The following is a 16,190-nucleotide window of genomic DNA, read 5'->3' as shown; positions in this document are numbered from 1 at the left end:
CATTGTTTAAAAAGTGTTATTATTGAAAAATTGGGCCAAAATTTTAAACGGGCTCTTTAAATATTCACTACAACACTTTAGAGTCTATCACATTTGGCCTTTTAACTATTTGGCCTTTTTCTTATACTATAGCAAAACATGCCAAAAGACCATACGACCTAGGTCATCATCGCCTCCTCTGATCATTACTCGGGCTTCTTCGATCAGTGATCTACACCTCTGATTATCCTCTCCACCATCATCCATGGCGATTACGTAGTCGACATCCATCACTCCTTTGTTCCTGTATTCATCATACATTGTGTAAGACCACTTCGGGTCCAAGAAGAAGAAGGTAAGGTGAGTCATTTCTTTGGTTTTTCCTTGGCTTACAGACCTTAGACACGTCCTTAGAACCTTTGTTTTGATTGTAGAAGAAAGCAAGAGAAAGAAGGGAGTGTTATTGGATGTTCGGTACAAGAATAGTCAGAAGAAAAACGTAAGCCCGAACCTATTTTGTGTGGATTTTTCTCTTAGATTCTGAATACGAAATTCATGTCAAATGGTTTTGCTGTGTTCACAGTGTTGTGGACTAAGTTGAGGAGAAGAAGGAACCACCAAGAACCGGCCACAGTAAGAGGTACAAATTCATAGATTTCCTTCGTAGTTTACAGTTCCAATTTTTCGTTTTCATTTCTTAGGATGGCTATGAATTTGTGGGGCATTTTATATAGTTTTAATATGTGTTTAGGGACTAGAAACTTTCATTAAGGGGTTGTGAATGGTTTAATATGATAAGGCTTGAATTTTGGGCTTGAATCTGTCTTTTGCTTTCATTAGCCTTTTTATCTCCACTTTCTTATTGTATCTTTTGTCCTCTGTTCTCTGTGTAGCTAGTTGCTTATATAATGGTTTGCCCCAATTATATAATATTATATTGTAAATATATTGTTCAAATTTAATAACCCAAGCATTAATCTGCACATATAATTATATATATGCTTTTTCTTTGTCAGTATATATATATATGTGTGTGTGTGCCAATATAGAGATGATTTATAATAATGTGAGACTTAGTTATAATGATAATTAACTGAGAATTGAAGGATTGATCAATGAGTTATATATATTAAATTAACCTGTAGATTTCCAATGAGGTATAGAAATAGAAGCAAGCCAAGTATAGACAGTAGTGCTGCAAAGCAGGTTTCCCAATGATTGGGACTTGTTTGGAGGTTTGAACCAAAGGAACTGCACAAATATGGATAGGATCAAAAGTTCGTTTGATTCTGTATTCAACTAATGTATAAAAAATTCTATTACTTATGCATCTAAGCATATAATTGTATATTTGTATAATTAATAAGCGGAGGATAATGTGCTTTAAATTAATTAAAAGTGAAGAAAGATATAAGAAGCATCATCCTTTTAATATTAGGCCTAGTAGTTGATACATACAAAGAGTTTTTAACTATGATAGTTTTTGTTTCTGTTGTTTTCTTCTGAAATAAATTAGCCTTCTTTAATGTAATGTCTTTCAACTGGAATGTGATAGAATCAACAATATATATTCAGAGTTGTGTTGTTGAATTAATTATTTTTAATAAATCAGATATATTTTTATTTGTAGCTATGATAAATGAATTAACTTTATTAGGTTACCATAATAATTATGATCATGCAATAGTGCACATCCAAGCAACTTATAAAAGACATTAAAAGTGAAATTGAACACGATTCCACTCAACTGATATTGCTGTTAATGTATAGTTTAAGGCTTTTGTCTCAATACAGCATATGTACATGTGTGTGTACGTATATATACATATTTATATAATTGTACTCTTTCAAGTTCATGAAGAAATCTTTTCATTGGTGTCCAGGTTTCACCTTCCTATTGCATACCATGGGCGAGCATCATCTGTTGTAATCTCTGGAACAGACATTATTCGACCGAGGTTAGGACTTATGTTTACTGTTTTCTCTTTCTTTATTTAAGGCTTTGTTATTCTTGTTTGGTAACTGGAAAAAAAGAGGTGCAGGGAAAAACATGGAAAAAAATTGAACTAAAATTTATGAAGAATTAATGATCATCGAATAAGAACCATTACTTTGCTCTAGCCTTTCTCTTTCTCACTCTAAATTTCGATCCAATTTCTCTCTCTATCTCTCACCTCATCCCCTCTTCTCATTTTCTTCCCCATTTCACTATGCTTTCTTCTTTTCTGTCTCTTGACCTCCATTTCTCTCTTCTCATTATGAGTTTTCAATCCTTCTATCAAATATTAGTTTTCCTAGAATTATTTTTCCCCCAACTACCAAACAAGAGAGAAAGAAAAAGTAGAGGAAATTAAACTTTTCCCTAGTCATATATATGTATATATATATTTAGATATGTTCCATCATGCAGTACCTATAAAATATCTTGGCTTAATAACTATGATATTTGCTTGTAACACGAAAAACATGTCTGGATCTGTGCTACCTCTATGCTTAGCAGCATGTGTACTTGCTGGGAAAATCTGTGTGAGACAAAGTTTTAAGTTTGATTCATTTTTATATAGAGTAAATAAGAAATTGAACTATGATCACAGATGGACTATATAGAAAATGGCGAACAATTATTTGGATGGACTATAACACTTTCCTAGTGTAATTTTTAGATTGAACTAGTCATCATGCTTTATAATGATTCTTTTCATATGGTTACTTTTTGTTTTATCATACAGAGGTCAAGGTCATCCAAGTGGCAACTCCACCATATTTTGGACCAACATTGAAGTTAGACTACGAGCTGGAAATGGTAAAAGTTTTACAATAAGGAAAAGTTGTCCATGTCAGCTCTACATGGATATCTCTTCCTCTAATTTTGATTAAACAAATTACTATATTGTATCCTTTGCTAATGATACGCTCAACTATTCATTTTCTCTTTGTTATGTACTAATTATCATGATTGCTTGTAGGCTGCTGTAGTTGGTCCAGGAAATGAACTTGGAAAGCCTGTGAATGTGAATGAGGCAGCGGATCATATTTTTGGGCTTGTGTTGATGAATGACTGGAGTGGTACACATTTTTTAAGAAGTTATCATAGCACGATTGGCCTAACTTTTTTTAGTCATAATACTACAGGTACTACTATATCTCCTTGGATTGTGACTCTTGAAGCTCTAGAACCTTTTGTTTGTGCTGCTCCCAAATAGGTTCGTAATTGTTTCAAATGTTATAGAAGATAACACCAATTATGATACTAATTTTATGATAATTATTTATATGCTGCAAACAATATGATGTGTGTTTTATATTGCAGGATCCCTGTCCATTGCCTTATTTGGCTGAAAAAGTCTCTAAAAATTATGACATTTAGTTAGAGGTATTTAGCTGTAATCTCAAAAAAAAGTTGTGCAACTAGTTTTTTTATTGTATTATTCGGATCATGACTAAATGCATGTTCTTGCTAGGTTGAAATCAAACCTGTTGGCGCAAAGGATTCAACTGTGGTCACCAAGAGTAATTTCAATCACTTGTAAGCATCCATTAATTACATTACATACAGTAGATTATTTACCCAATTCAGTTCTCTATTGCCTCAATCTGGATTTCTTCAAGCCTACTTTTGGTTAGTTAGGTCAAATTGGAATCATATTGATTTTCTGTAGGTAGTGCTTCAGTTTGACATACAGTGTCTTATATGTTATGCCAAGCAGCTTTTTCATGCTATACTTTTAGGAATGTCTTAAAATCCGCTTGTACATGTTTAAAATTTACATGATGGCCAAAACAGCAGGCATGAAAATCCCTCATTTCTTTCTCATGTCGTATCTTTATGGGGTCATTCTGTTATTAATATTAATTTTGGTAAACTCATGTTACAGATATTGGACATTGACTCAACAGATAGCACATCATACTATTAATGGTTGCAACTTAAGACCTGGCGATCTCCTGGGAACCAGAACCATTAGTGGACCTGTATGGTTTCAGTTTATATATATAAGTGGTGGAGATAATTTCATATGAATCTGGCTTCGGCTCTGCACTTCTATTATTTTGATTTAGGTTGATCATTCTGAATGTTGTATGTCCAAACAGGAGCCAGAGTCCTTGGGATGCTTGTTTTGTCATGGAATGGACAGAAGTCACTGTCATTGAAAGGGGCAACCCGTAAATTCCTAGAAGACGGTGATGAAGTTATCATCACTGGTTTTTGCAAGGTTCTTTGATTCACTAAGACCTCTCTTTTATTTTTCTCCTGAAATCTTTTATGAACTTTCTTTTACCGGGAAATAGGAAGTATGATGATGATAACCATATTTCCACCTCATAGAATACATGCATCTTCAGCTGTGTTGTGTCTTGTGTGCATGGATATTCATAAAACTATATGTCCACACCCGTCCACATATATCAACTTCTTTTATTTAATTGTATCATGCATTATGCTTTGAGATGTGAGTAGTTTGTTTGATATTATGATTGCATCATAAATAAACCTTCAAAATGCAGAGACTGAAAAGGTCTATGTATATGAATTCATTGCAGGGAGATGAATACAACATTGGGTTCGACACCTGCTCGGGGAGGATCGTTCCTCCATTGCCTTGATGATGTTATCGCCAAGTGTTGGATGCTTCAGTTTCTCTTGTCATTAGATTTAGGAATCGCTTTCTACATGACTGTGCCGAATGAACTGTTGCCTAATTGATATTTCAAACCGAATTTGATAACGAGTTTGGTAGCCTATATTAAGACTTCGCTGAATCTACCTTATCATTTCTAGCATGAGTTATCAAATGGTTTGTTTTTATTTATGAGTAATTTATTGGAACATAGTTAACATTTATTGGAGGCTTAACAAATTTAACACAAAAATGTATTATTGTAAAATAAGTGGATAAAAAAGTATTATGAATACGAAAACAATAATTATATTTTAAGCTTATAAAAATGAGAAAATAACACAAAAAATGTATTATTGTAAAATAAGTGGATAAAAAAGTATTACGAATACCAAAACAATAATTATATTTTAAGCTTATAAAAATGAGAAGATAACACAAAAATGTATTATTGTAGAGTATTCAATAACACTCTCAATATAAGAGTAATAAAGTCTTATGAAAACTATTAAGGATAATGATAATTTAAGTATATTAAAATATTAAAATAATACTAAAAAAGTCTTATGATAGAGTTTTCAATAATATTTTAGTATAAGTGGAAAAATGTATTACGAAAAGTGTCATGACTTATGATAACACAGCTTTCCCTAATGCTTCAAAAAGTATTATGATACTGTTTTATAATACTTTTGTGGTATTATAATAAGCATTTTTTCTCGTAGTGCATTAAAGCACCAATGATTAATTTTTGTGTTCTACAACAAAAATTTAAGGCTTTAAATCTTCTAAATGTGTAGATCTAAAAAAAAAATACTAAGATTAAAAAAAATCAACTAAAACAAATATCTATGCAAAAAGTTATGCCTCGCCAAAAGTTTCGTCAAATTTCAGTGCAGAGCTTCGAAAAAGCATTGCATTTGCATTGTTTTGGCAAAAAAAATCAAGTTTTTATGATTGCATCAAAAAAACATCACATTTGCATAGTTTTGGCCAAAAAATCAAGTTTTTGTGATGCATTACAATTGCATCGAAAAAGCATTGCATTTGCATTGTTTTGGCTAAAAAAATCAAGTTTTCATGATCTTTTTGCCTAAAATTGATACAAATTCGATGCAAATGCGATGCTTTTTCGATGCAATTGCAATGCATTCACAAAAACTTGATTTTTTGCCAAAACGATGCTTTTTCGATCCTTTTACGATGCATTCATGAATATTTGATTTTTTTGGCAAAAGCGATGCAATTATGATGCTTTTTCGATGTTCTGCGCTAAAATTTAACTAAATTTTGGTGAGACATAACTTTTTGCTTAGATGTCAGTTTTAGCAGATTTTTCTTTTTAATCTTAGTATTTTTTTTCGAAATCTACACGTTTATAAGAATTAATGCCTTAAATTTTTGATGTAGAACACAAAAATTAATCATGGATGTTTCAATAGTTGTGAGTTTCTTTTTCTCTTTATTTTTCGGATGACCATGAGTAGAAAGAAGGAGAAAGGAGTGAAATAGAAACGATTTGTGAGAAAGAGAGAAACTACTCATCGTGGGGAGGTGGTGGGCATTCTAGAGAGAGAGTTTGAGAGAAAGAGATGAGAGTTTAATGAAATTGGCATTATTGTCAAAGTTTTACAAAATTACATATAATTGAAATGCCTATTAAATTTATTATATAAAAAAATATGGTATACTATTAAACATATACTCTCAAATTTCTCTCTGCAAAAGTGCACAAACTGTTTAGATATGTGGAGTAATTATACTCAACAGTCATATTTTACACTTATTTAACGTATAAAGTTTGTTTTTCTTTTTATTTTATAGTTATATGGCTAAACTATCAAGCTTTATGTGTAAATAAACATTTATAAATTTATCTTTAAAATATATGATTTACGAGTCACTATTAGTTAATTTATAATATTCTATGGTACTGTGTCACGCGCTCGGAAATATGAGAGAATTAGACAACTAATTAATTTAATTACACATTCCAATATCTTACCCCAACTATCAAAATTGAAACGGTAAATATATTTTTGGTTAGGTATAATTAACTACAAAAATTAACGATAGAATAGTAATAGTAGTAGTACAATATATAATATAGAAACAGAATTAAGGTATTTGTTTGAAATTTGTGTGTGAAATAGTAGTCAAAAGTATAAGTTAATTAGTTCAAACTTCAAAATCATTACGTAGTCAAACTTGTACCTTGGTCAATTGGTTATATAAGTAGAAAAGGTTAAAAAAGGATTCAATTAAAGTCACTCCTCTTGTCCAACCTAGTATTCATCTTATTCCATATAATTAATATGTATAAAAATAACCAAAGCTAATTGAGATTGACTTTATCGTCAAATGCACTTGTATTTTCGGAGAAAAGTAGTAAACGTGATATTATTAATAAAGAATATAATTTGTTCAACGCAGCAAGGCGATTGGCCAAAGCCGAAATACAACAAAGCACACCATGCACGACGAAACCTAAGTAATAAAGCATCTTTGTTGTGTAAAAGCTAGTCAAAATAAATAGAACACACGAGTTAATTGTCTGTCATTATTGCAAGACGAAACAAATTAATTATATATCAATATACGATTCAAAATAAGTTCATGTGAAAAACGTGCAATATATATATATAGCAATGCATTAATGAAAAATTATGAGTGGTAACTACATATACTAGAGATCGATATATATTATATAAAAATAAGACATTTTTTAATATATACATATATAGACCGGGATATATACTTATTCCAAAATAGATGATGGTGATTATCTGTACGTAATAATACGAATTTAATTAAAGTTTCTTAACTGCCGTCAAATTTTGATTCCTTTGATATATGGAGACTAAAATACAAAACTTAATAGACCTTTGGGTCCAAAAAAGAAATATGTAAAAATGCAACTTGGGCCTCAAACAAAAGACTGATCTGAATACAAAAAATGAGAAAATGAAAGTTGTATAGAGGCCAAAACAGAGGCCCAAATCAAAACAACCCAACAACACACAAACTCAACAAAAATATCTAAAAATAATAGCTGGAAAAATAAAACTCAGCCAAGTCAAAATGTATTTCTGTTACTCCCCCTCAAGATGGGGCAAAGAAGTTGTGAAGACCCATATTGGAGACAAGAGTGCGAAACAGAGTTGTTGGTAAAGCTTTTGTGAGGATGTTAGCAAGTTGGTTGTTTGGTGGAGACATGTAAAGTTTTGATGATGTCTTGATTGATTTTTTCTCGAATTAAGTGGCAATCTATCTCAATGTGCTTTGTTCATTAACGAAAGATAGGATTTGAGGAGATATGTAGAGCTGCTTGACTGTCACAGTAGAGAATAACTGGTTTTGTTTGAGGAAAACCAAGTTCTTTGAGTAGGGAGAGCAGCCAAATAACTTCAATGGTGGCATTAGCCATTGATCTATACTCAGCTTCAACGGAAGAGCGAGAGATGGTGTATTGTTTCTTTGACTTCCAAGAGATCAAAGAGTTGTTAAAAAACACACAAAAACTTGAAATGGAGCGCCTAGTGTCTAGGCAAGCGGCCCAATCAGCATCACAAAAAACTTTGAAGCAATGATCTAAGGGTCAATGAGTTGTAGTGATGGAGTCCTTGCTGGTTGGATACAAGAGACCACGTCCGGGAGTGGATTTGATGTAGTGTAGGACTTTGAGGGCGGCTTGATAATGGGACTGCCGTGGTGAACAAATAAATTGGCTCAATCTATTGATGGTGTACGCCCTAAATATCCACGGGTTATTAGCGAGCTGGAAAATGGCATAATTCTATCCGCCATGTGGAAGCCACCTACCCGGAGCTGTAGTTACGAGTCTCCACCTCTTTAGCTCGAGGTAGTCAAAGGTTTAGTAAGAATACTCGAAGGCATCGGGTCAGCAGTGTGGACACCATGAGCTAGAACTACATCAAGCTCGAGGTACGACATAGAGCTGACACCCCCGACCATTCATGAAGTCAACCACGCAATGTAAATGTGCGCATATCAGACATCACATGTCTACTCCATTCCTGAATTCTCAGACACGCAGCATAAACGTGCGTGTTCAGGCACCCCACGACTGGTTTGGGCCATGCGACCCATTATCCCCCTTACCTATTGATTAGACAACACTTCAGTGTCAGGTTTTAAGAATTAATCATAAGTGTCACAGAAGTGACATGATGGGTAATAAGGTCACGGGATGATCCCCTTTGCCAACACCCAGGTGTCCTCTCCCTATAAATATGGAGACCATGGGCGTTGCAAGGGGGTGGCGTCTAGTTTGTAAAGAAACACCCTGTAAGGAATACTAGAGAGATATCAATAATATTGATTGGTGGACTAGAGGGATTTTAACATTCGAACCACCTAAAAGGAAAGGAGTTATAACCTCCCCCTATACTATTTTCACCGGTTTGGAATATAAATAATTATATATTACGGTTCATCATCTAGCACTAATCCATCCCATTTATTCGTATAATTATCTGTTGTCGAAGAACCGCGTCAACAGTTTAGTGTTTTCATTGAGAGAATTTAGATTGGTGCTATTGCAGAAACCCAACCATGGTGGTTACTCGTTCAAGGCATGGTAATGAAGCAGATCAACGTGATGGGCAGGAGGCCCACCATGCCGCCATGTCTGATGAGCAAAACCTCGAGGTTCAGCAGCGGCCGGGAAAGCAACCAATGGACCAAGGCGACACTGGAAGTTCGGCTCCCCGGCCGCCTAATCCGAACTCGGATTTCTACACGGCGATAGAAATGGAAAATGCATAGTTGAGAAGTCAGATGTCGAAAGCAAACAAACAAATCGAAGAGGTCTTGGCTCGATTACCCTCTCTTACAACCGACGCTAACATCGGAAAGAGGCATGGTGGGACTCATAAGTCCCGCCGGAGGAACCGGTCCAGGCCCAGTCGGTCGGTCAGAACCTCGACTCCGGATTCTACTCCCACGTCACACCACCAAGAAACTGTGTTTGAGGAACTTCCTAGGGCCTATCAGGAATTTAGTTGATCGGTCCGGACCTCAACTCCTAGCTCGATTCAACCCTCGAGCGCACCCAGGAGGGCCCGAGACAGCTCGCGAAGGAGATTCGGAGAGGGCTCGCGATGACAGCCCGCCCCGGCCAGCCATCATGCACCGCGATCAGACCGCCGAGCGCAGGACGCGGATGGTAGAGCGAAGCGGCCACGACCTAGCTTAATCCGCCCTGACGGGACTAGGATCGCGTCACCAGTTAGGCATCCCCTGTCACCAATAAGATACCCATCTCCTCCTCGTCCAGTCCGAGACATTCCGGCTCATGGGAGCAGCAGGAGAAATCCTCATTCCGTCGGACCTTCCCATCACAGCCAAGCGCCCGGGGAAATCCGGGATCCTCACCCTCAGCGGCGGGCTCCGAGTTTTTCAAATGGAAGTTACTGGACCGGGAGTCATCGAAGTGGCATGTCCGGCGAAGACCTGTGCCATCGTTTGAGTTCAACTCAAAGCCCTCGCCCCCCCCCCCCAAGAGTGCCGACCTTCGAGATCGCCTCAACTCTCAGAGAGGAGACCCAGCTAGAAATGGTGGTCGTGCTCACCGAGGGGAGGGTCTGTCGGAAGTACATGACAGCGGGATTGTCCTACATAACCTATCTCAAGATAGGAGGGACAATAACCCGCCTAACGCGTACAATGGAACTGGAGCTGTTGAACAGCCCTAGAACAACCAAGGAAGTAAGAACCAAACCCTGGAGCGTCTGGCTCAGATGGAGGAGCTGATGAGGAAGCTCTTATCGGAAAAAGAAAAAGATGAGTACGACTCGGGGGACGAACTCGAGCTCTTCGCCCCCAGCATAGCAGCCACGGCGTATCCACCTGGTTTCCGTATGCCTCACTTGTCCAAATTCAATGGAGACGGGGACCTGTCAGATCATTTGGGTATGTTCAACACCCTGATGATGACCCACAACATTGGTCCCGAGCTGAGGTGTTTAATATTTCCTTCCACCTTAACTGGGTCGGGCAGGCAATGGTTCAAGCAGAATAAAAAGTAGTCCATCAGCTTGTGGAAAACCTTTTCTGCCGACTTCAAAAGGGCATTCCAAGCTTCTCAGGCTGCCCGCATCAAAGTCGACACCCTGGCAAACATAAAACAACAGCCCGAGGAATCTTTGAAAGCTTACCTGAGCAGATTCGCAAACGTCGCGACTCGAGCCAGGGATGCATATGATAGTTCCAAGCTTATGGCCTTGAGGACTGGGATCCTCGTTGGAGGCGGACTCTGGGAGGAGATACAGAGAAAATGTGTCAGCACCGTGAACGAATTCCTAAATAGGGCCCAGGGATGGATAAACCTGGAGGAGGCACGAGCATCGACCGCGGGAACCAGCCCAGCCTCTGATCAGCCTGCTGGAGTGGGAACGGATGTCGTGACAGTGACCCAAACCGTTACACAGAATAACCAATTTGGTGGAGGCAAGAGAAAATGGAGCAGCAAGGGCGGCCAGCACGGCCCGAAGAAGAACAAGCCCGTAGAAAAGTTTAAGTCAGTCTACACGACTTACACCGAGCTCACAAACACTAGGGAGAACATTTTCCTAGCAAACTCTGCTCGCCTCCCCTGGAAGAATCCAGAGCTTTTGAAGCACCAGAAAGCTAAGCAGGACCCCTCCAAGTTTTGTCGATTCCACAACGACATTGGCCACAACATTGACGATTGTAGGCATCTGAAGGATGAGATCGAGACTCTCATCAAAGCCGGACCCTTGGCTCAGTATGCGCGGAATAGAGTTCCCGCCGGTCAACCAGCTCCAGAAGCTCCGATAAGTCAGCCCGGGTCTCGGTTAAATCAGGACACCCCTCCTCCTGTGATAGGAGGAGAGATCTCAACGATCTCCGGAGGCCCTCATCTGGCCGGCACGAGCAGAGGTGCCCAGAAGAGATATGTCAATGAATTGAAATCTCATAACGGAGTGGAGTTCGTCCCAGAGCAGCATCTACCCAAACAGCAACGACTGGAAAGGCAACCAATCATATTCATCGAGGAAGATGCCAGTCACGTCCAGTTCCCCCATAACGACCCTCTGGTCATAGCCTCCCAGCTCGCCAACCAGAGAGTTAGAAGGATACTGGTCGATAATGGGAGCTCGGTGAACCTGCTGTTCCAGTCTACGCTGGAAAATATGGGTTTATCTGTCACCGAGTTGAAAGCCACCTCCATGATACTATATGGATTTTCTGGGGAAGGGTCGGCAGCAATAGGAACGATCAAGTTGGTGATTACCTTGGGAGAGGGACCCCAGACTGTCTCAAAACTCCTCGAGTTTGTGGTCATCGATTGTCCCGCCGCGTGCAATGCTATTTTGGGCCGGCCTACATTGATAGCGTTTGAAGCCATAACCTCCATCCGCCACCTCCATCCGCCACCTCGCACTAAAATTCCCCTCTTCCTCGGGGATATGCACGGTCCGAGGTGATCAGCTCGCTGCCAGGGAATGCTACAGCATTTCCATGAAGGGAAAATCAAAACTCGGGCAGCAGACGATGACCATCCAGGGCGGGAGTGAGGAATCTCGGGAAATCATACCTAGTCCCGAGATAGAAAAACCTTAGAATGCCAGAAGGGAGGATATCATCTTAAATAATGATATGGACCCCAGAGTAGGCGATGATAGATCCGAGCTCCAGGCCATCGAAGAGCTCGAGGAGGTAAATATCGACCCACAAGACCCCTCGAAGGTGGTGACGCTCGGGAAAAATCTATGTAGCGAAAGGAAGGTGGAGCTGATTAGTTTTCTGCAAGGAAATCTAGATGTGTTCGCCTGGTCTCATGGAGACATGATAGGGATCAGCCCGAGAGTCATCATGCACACCCTCCACTTGGATAAAAACGTGCCTGCAAAGTTCCAGAAACAAAGGTGCCTAGGAACGACCCGAGCTGAGGCCCTAGAAGAGGAAGTAGCACGACTCTTAAAGTGCGACTTTATCCGCGAAGCAAAGTTCCCGATCTGGGTCACCAATCCTGTGTTGGTCCCGAAGCCCAACGGGAAATGGCGAACCTGCGCGACTTTTCCGATCTGAACAAAGCCTGCCCCAAAGATTGCTTCCCCTTGCCAAGGATCGACCAATTGGTAGATGCCACGGTGGGGCACGAGCTCATGTCCTTTATGGATGCATACTCGTGCTATAACCAGATCGCCATGAATCCCGTAGACCAGGAACACACTAGCTTCATGACCCCAACTAACGTTTACTGTTACAAGGTCATGCCTTTCGGGCTGAAAAATGCAGGAGCTACGTACCAGAGGTTGGTAAATAGGATGTTTACCAATCAGATCGGGAAAAATATGGAAGTGTATGTTGACGACATGTTGGTCAAGTCGAAAACTGCCGATAACCATGTCTCCGATCTGGAGGAATGCTTTAAGATTTTGAGGGAATACGACATGAGGCTAAACCCCCAAAAGTGTACTTTCGGGGTTGCGTCAAGAAAATTCCTGGGTTTCATCGTCAATACCAGGGGAATAGAAGCGAACCCCGATAAGTTCAGGTCGCTACTTGAGATGCCCTCACCCCGGTCGCGAAAGGATGTTCAAAGTCTGACAGGAAGGGTGGCGGCCCTTAATCGGTTTATTTCTAAATCTACTGACAAGTGTTTGCCATTCTACAACTTGCTCCGGGTAAATAAAAAATTCGAGTGGACCGAGGAATACGAACGTGCCTTCCTCGACCTGAAAGCACATTTAGCCGAGCCGCCCGTGTTATCCAAACCAACGGCAGGAGAGCCTTTTTTCCTTTACCTAGCTGTCACGGAAGATGTGGCTAGCATCGTATTAGTCCGAGAAGAAGACCGATCTCAAAAGCCAGTCTATTACATCAGCAAGAGACTTCTCGGAGCTGAATCCCGGTACTGTTGATGGAAAAGATGGCTTTCTGCCTTATTACGGCCTCCCGAAAGCTCAGACCGTATTTCCAGTCCCATTCAATACACATCATAACCGATTAGCCTTTAAGGCAGGTTTTGCAGAAACCTGAAGCATCGGGGCGTCTGTTGAAGTGGGCTATCGAGCTCAGCCAATTTGAGATACTGTACATACTGCGAACTGCAATAAAAAGCCAGGCCCTGGCTGATTTTGTGGCAGAATGCATAGGGTTCCAAGAAGATCCGGTAGAAGAGTCAACTCAGGCCTCATGGAAGGTCTTCGTAGATGGCTCGTCTAACGAGAAGGGCTCCGGGGCTGGAATCATATTGATTTCCCCAGAGGGACATCGATTCCACTCGGCATTACGGTTTGGATTCAAAGCGTCCAACAACGAGGCCGAATATGAAGCTTTATTGGCTGGGCTAAGGGTGGCCCAGGAGCTGAGGGCCAGCTTTGTCCAATGTTACAGCGATTCCCAGCTCGTGGTAAACCAAGTGTTAGGAGAATACCAAGCACGGGGAACCAAGATGGCTACTTACCTGGCCAAGGTAAAGAAAGAACTGTAACAACCCAAATTTGCTAATAAGGCTTAAGGGCCTTGATTAGCACGCCGGGAGGGCATAAATGGGATTGGAGTGGATATTGTTGACTTAAATGTGTGAATGTGTGATTATGTTGATTATATGATAGTTGGATTATATTATGTGATGATATGAAATAAATATGTGATATATGTGAGAACCACATTATTATGTGGACAGGTTCGCAAAGCACGACTCGAGATGATCCTAGGGTCAGATAGTGGGAAAAGTCACCACGGGATTTAAGATGACTTTGGGCAAGTCAGGGGTATTTTAGGTATCGGGTAGTGATTTGGACTATCGGGTTACGGAAATAAATATATGGCGATATATTTGAGGTTAGAATGTCTAGGCGGGAATATTGGGGGATTTTACCATTTTGGCCTCGGGGACGGTTCCGGCACCCCGAGCCTTGGGATTGACTTAGCAAAAAGATAGACTTAAGGAAACTTTTAGAAGAAAATACAAACCGACTAAAACTTTTACCTCAGTTCTCTCTCACTCTCAAGGAAAACAAATGGAAGGAAAACACAGAAAACTTAAAGGAATCAAGCTGGAATTTCTGAGGATTGAGGTGGGGATTTGGAGGCTTAGCTCAGGGATTAATCAAGAACTGAGTCAGGGTTAAGGTAAGCAATTTAATCTTCTCTTCTGTGGTTGGAAATTCTGGGTTTTGGTTAAGTTTTGAGGCAAACATGGTTTTGATGTTTTAAGGCAGAATTGAGGAGGAAACTTGGAGACTTAGCTTGGCTTTGGCTTGGTGAAGTGGTTCAACAGAAGAGGTAAGTTTCAACTCATGGTTTAGAGGTTTTAAATTGGATTTGAATGGCTGGTTTGAGTGTTTATAGCTCTTGAGTTTCAGAAATTGAAAGAGAAGATTAGTGTGTATTAGGCTGTGTTTTCTGTGGAATTATGTTGTTTAAGTCATGCTAAAGAAGTTGGGATTAATTGGTTATGAGTTGGGGAGCTTTGGGATGGTTTAAGGTGAGGTTTCAAGCTTAGAAATGATGGGTTTTCTGGGCACAAAGGGGAGGGCCGCGGTTCTGTTCTAGAGCGCTGCGGCCCTAGGATGAAAAAGGGCCAAGGAGGCTCGGCCATGGGAGGGCGCCGCGGCGCCCAAAGCAAGGACCGCGGCGCGTGTCGTGTTCAGGATGGGCTTGGTTCTGTTTTGAGGCTAGGGCCGCGGCTAAGCTTCAAGGGCCGCAACCCTTGGTTGCACACATGAGTTTTTGAGGGTTTTAGGCACGGGAAAGTAGTCTAGTGTGCTCGGGATTGATTTCACCACCATGCTTGGTGGAATTTGGATTCCCGGGAGTTAGTTTTATAACCAGAAACCTATATTCGAGTATTAATGGAACCCTATACTTTGGTTGTGGCTAGGTGATAAAGGCTTAGGCTCGGGAACATATTGTGCTTGAGGGGCATGGCTCGTAATCAATAACTGTACAGACTAAAGGTAAGAAAACTGCACCTGGTTGAATATATGTGACGGGACTAATGGCTCCCTATTGTAAACGCTTGACAAGATGGTATTATGCCATGCAAGCCATTTAGTGAACCAACGGCCTAAGGGTGCCAAGGGTTTCACTAGCGCACAGGGCGTGGCTCGGCCACTGGTAGCCAAGGACAGCTTATTATGCACTGAGCTCGGTTTAAGCGGGCCGGAGTCAGTGGGTTAAACAGAGGGTGCGGCCTAAGTCGCCGGCCCTGAATATTATGTGATATGAGTGTTATATGTGATAGATTGTATCTTGAATCTGATTATATGTGCTGAATATCTGTTGTGGACTATCTGATGGGAATACATGCGTAATGAGTTAATTGTCTGTTATCATTGATTGGGTTGTATAAGATGTTTTCTTGTTGGGCCTTGGCTCACGGGTGCTACGTGGTGCAGGTAAAGACAAGGGCAAAGTAGACCAGCCTTGACTGGAGAGCTCAGCGAGCTGAATGTACATAGCCAGGTGCTCGGCCGCCACGGTTGAGGTTTAGGCAAGGACGTGAGACCTGAAGACTGTATGTTTTGCCTTAGTATGGCTAGTGAATACTCATGTACTTTTGGGAGTCTGTAAACTTATTTTAACTCTGTTTTC

General features: G+C 40.2%; 1 pseudogene; it reads left to right on the top strand.

Annotated features, from left to right (window-relative positions):
* Positions 1-1,131: 1,131 nt before the first annotated feature.
* LOC133785390 (fumarylacetoacetase-like) lies at positions 1,132-4,756 on the top strand (annotated as a pseudogene).
* The last annotated feature ends 11,434 nt before the right edge of the window (positions 4,757-16,190 follow it).

Source organism: Humulus lupulus, chromosome 6 (genome assembly GCF_963169125.1).
Source record: "Humulus lupulus chromosome 6, drHumLupu1.1, whole genome shotgun sequence".
NCBI lineage: Eukaryota > Viridiplantae > Streptophyta > Magnoliopsida > Rosales > Cannabaceae > Humulus > Humulus lupulus.
The sequence above is the reverse complement of the archived record's forward strand: the minus strand, read 5'-3'. Positions and strand labels throughout refer to the sequence as shown.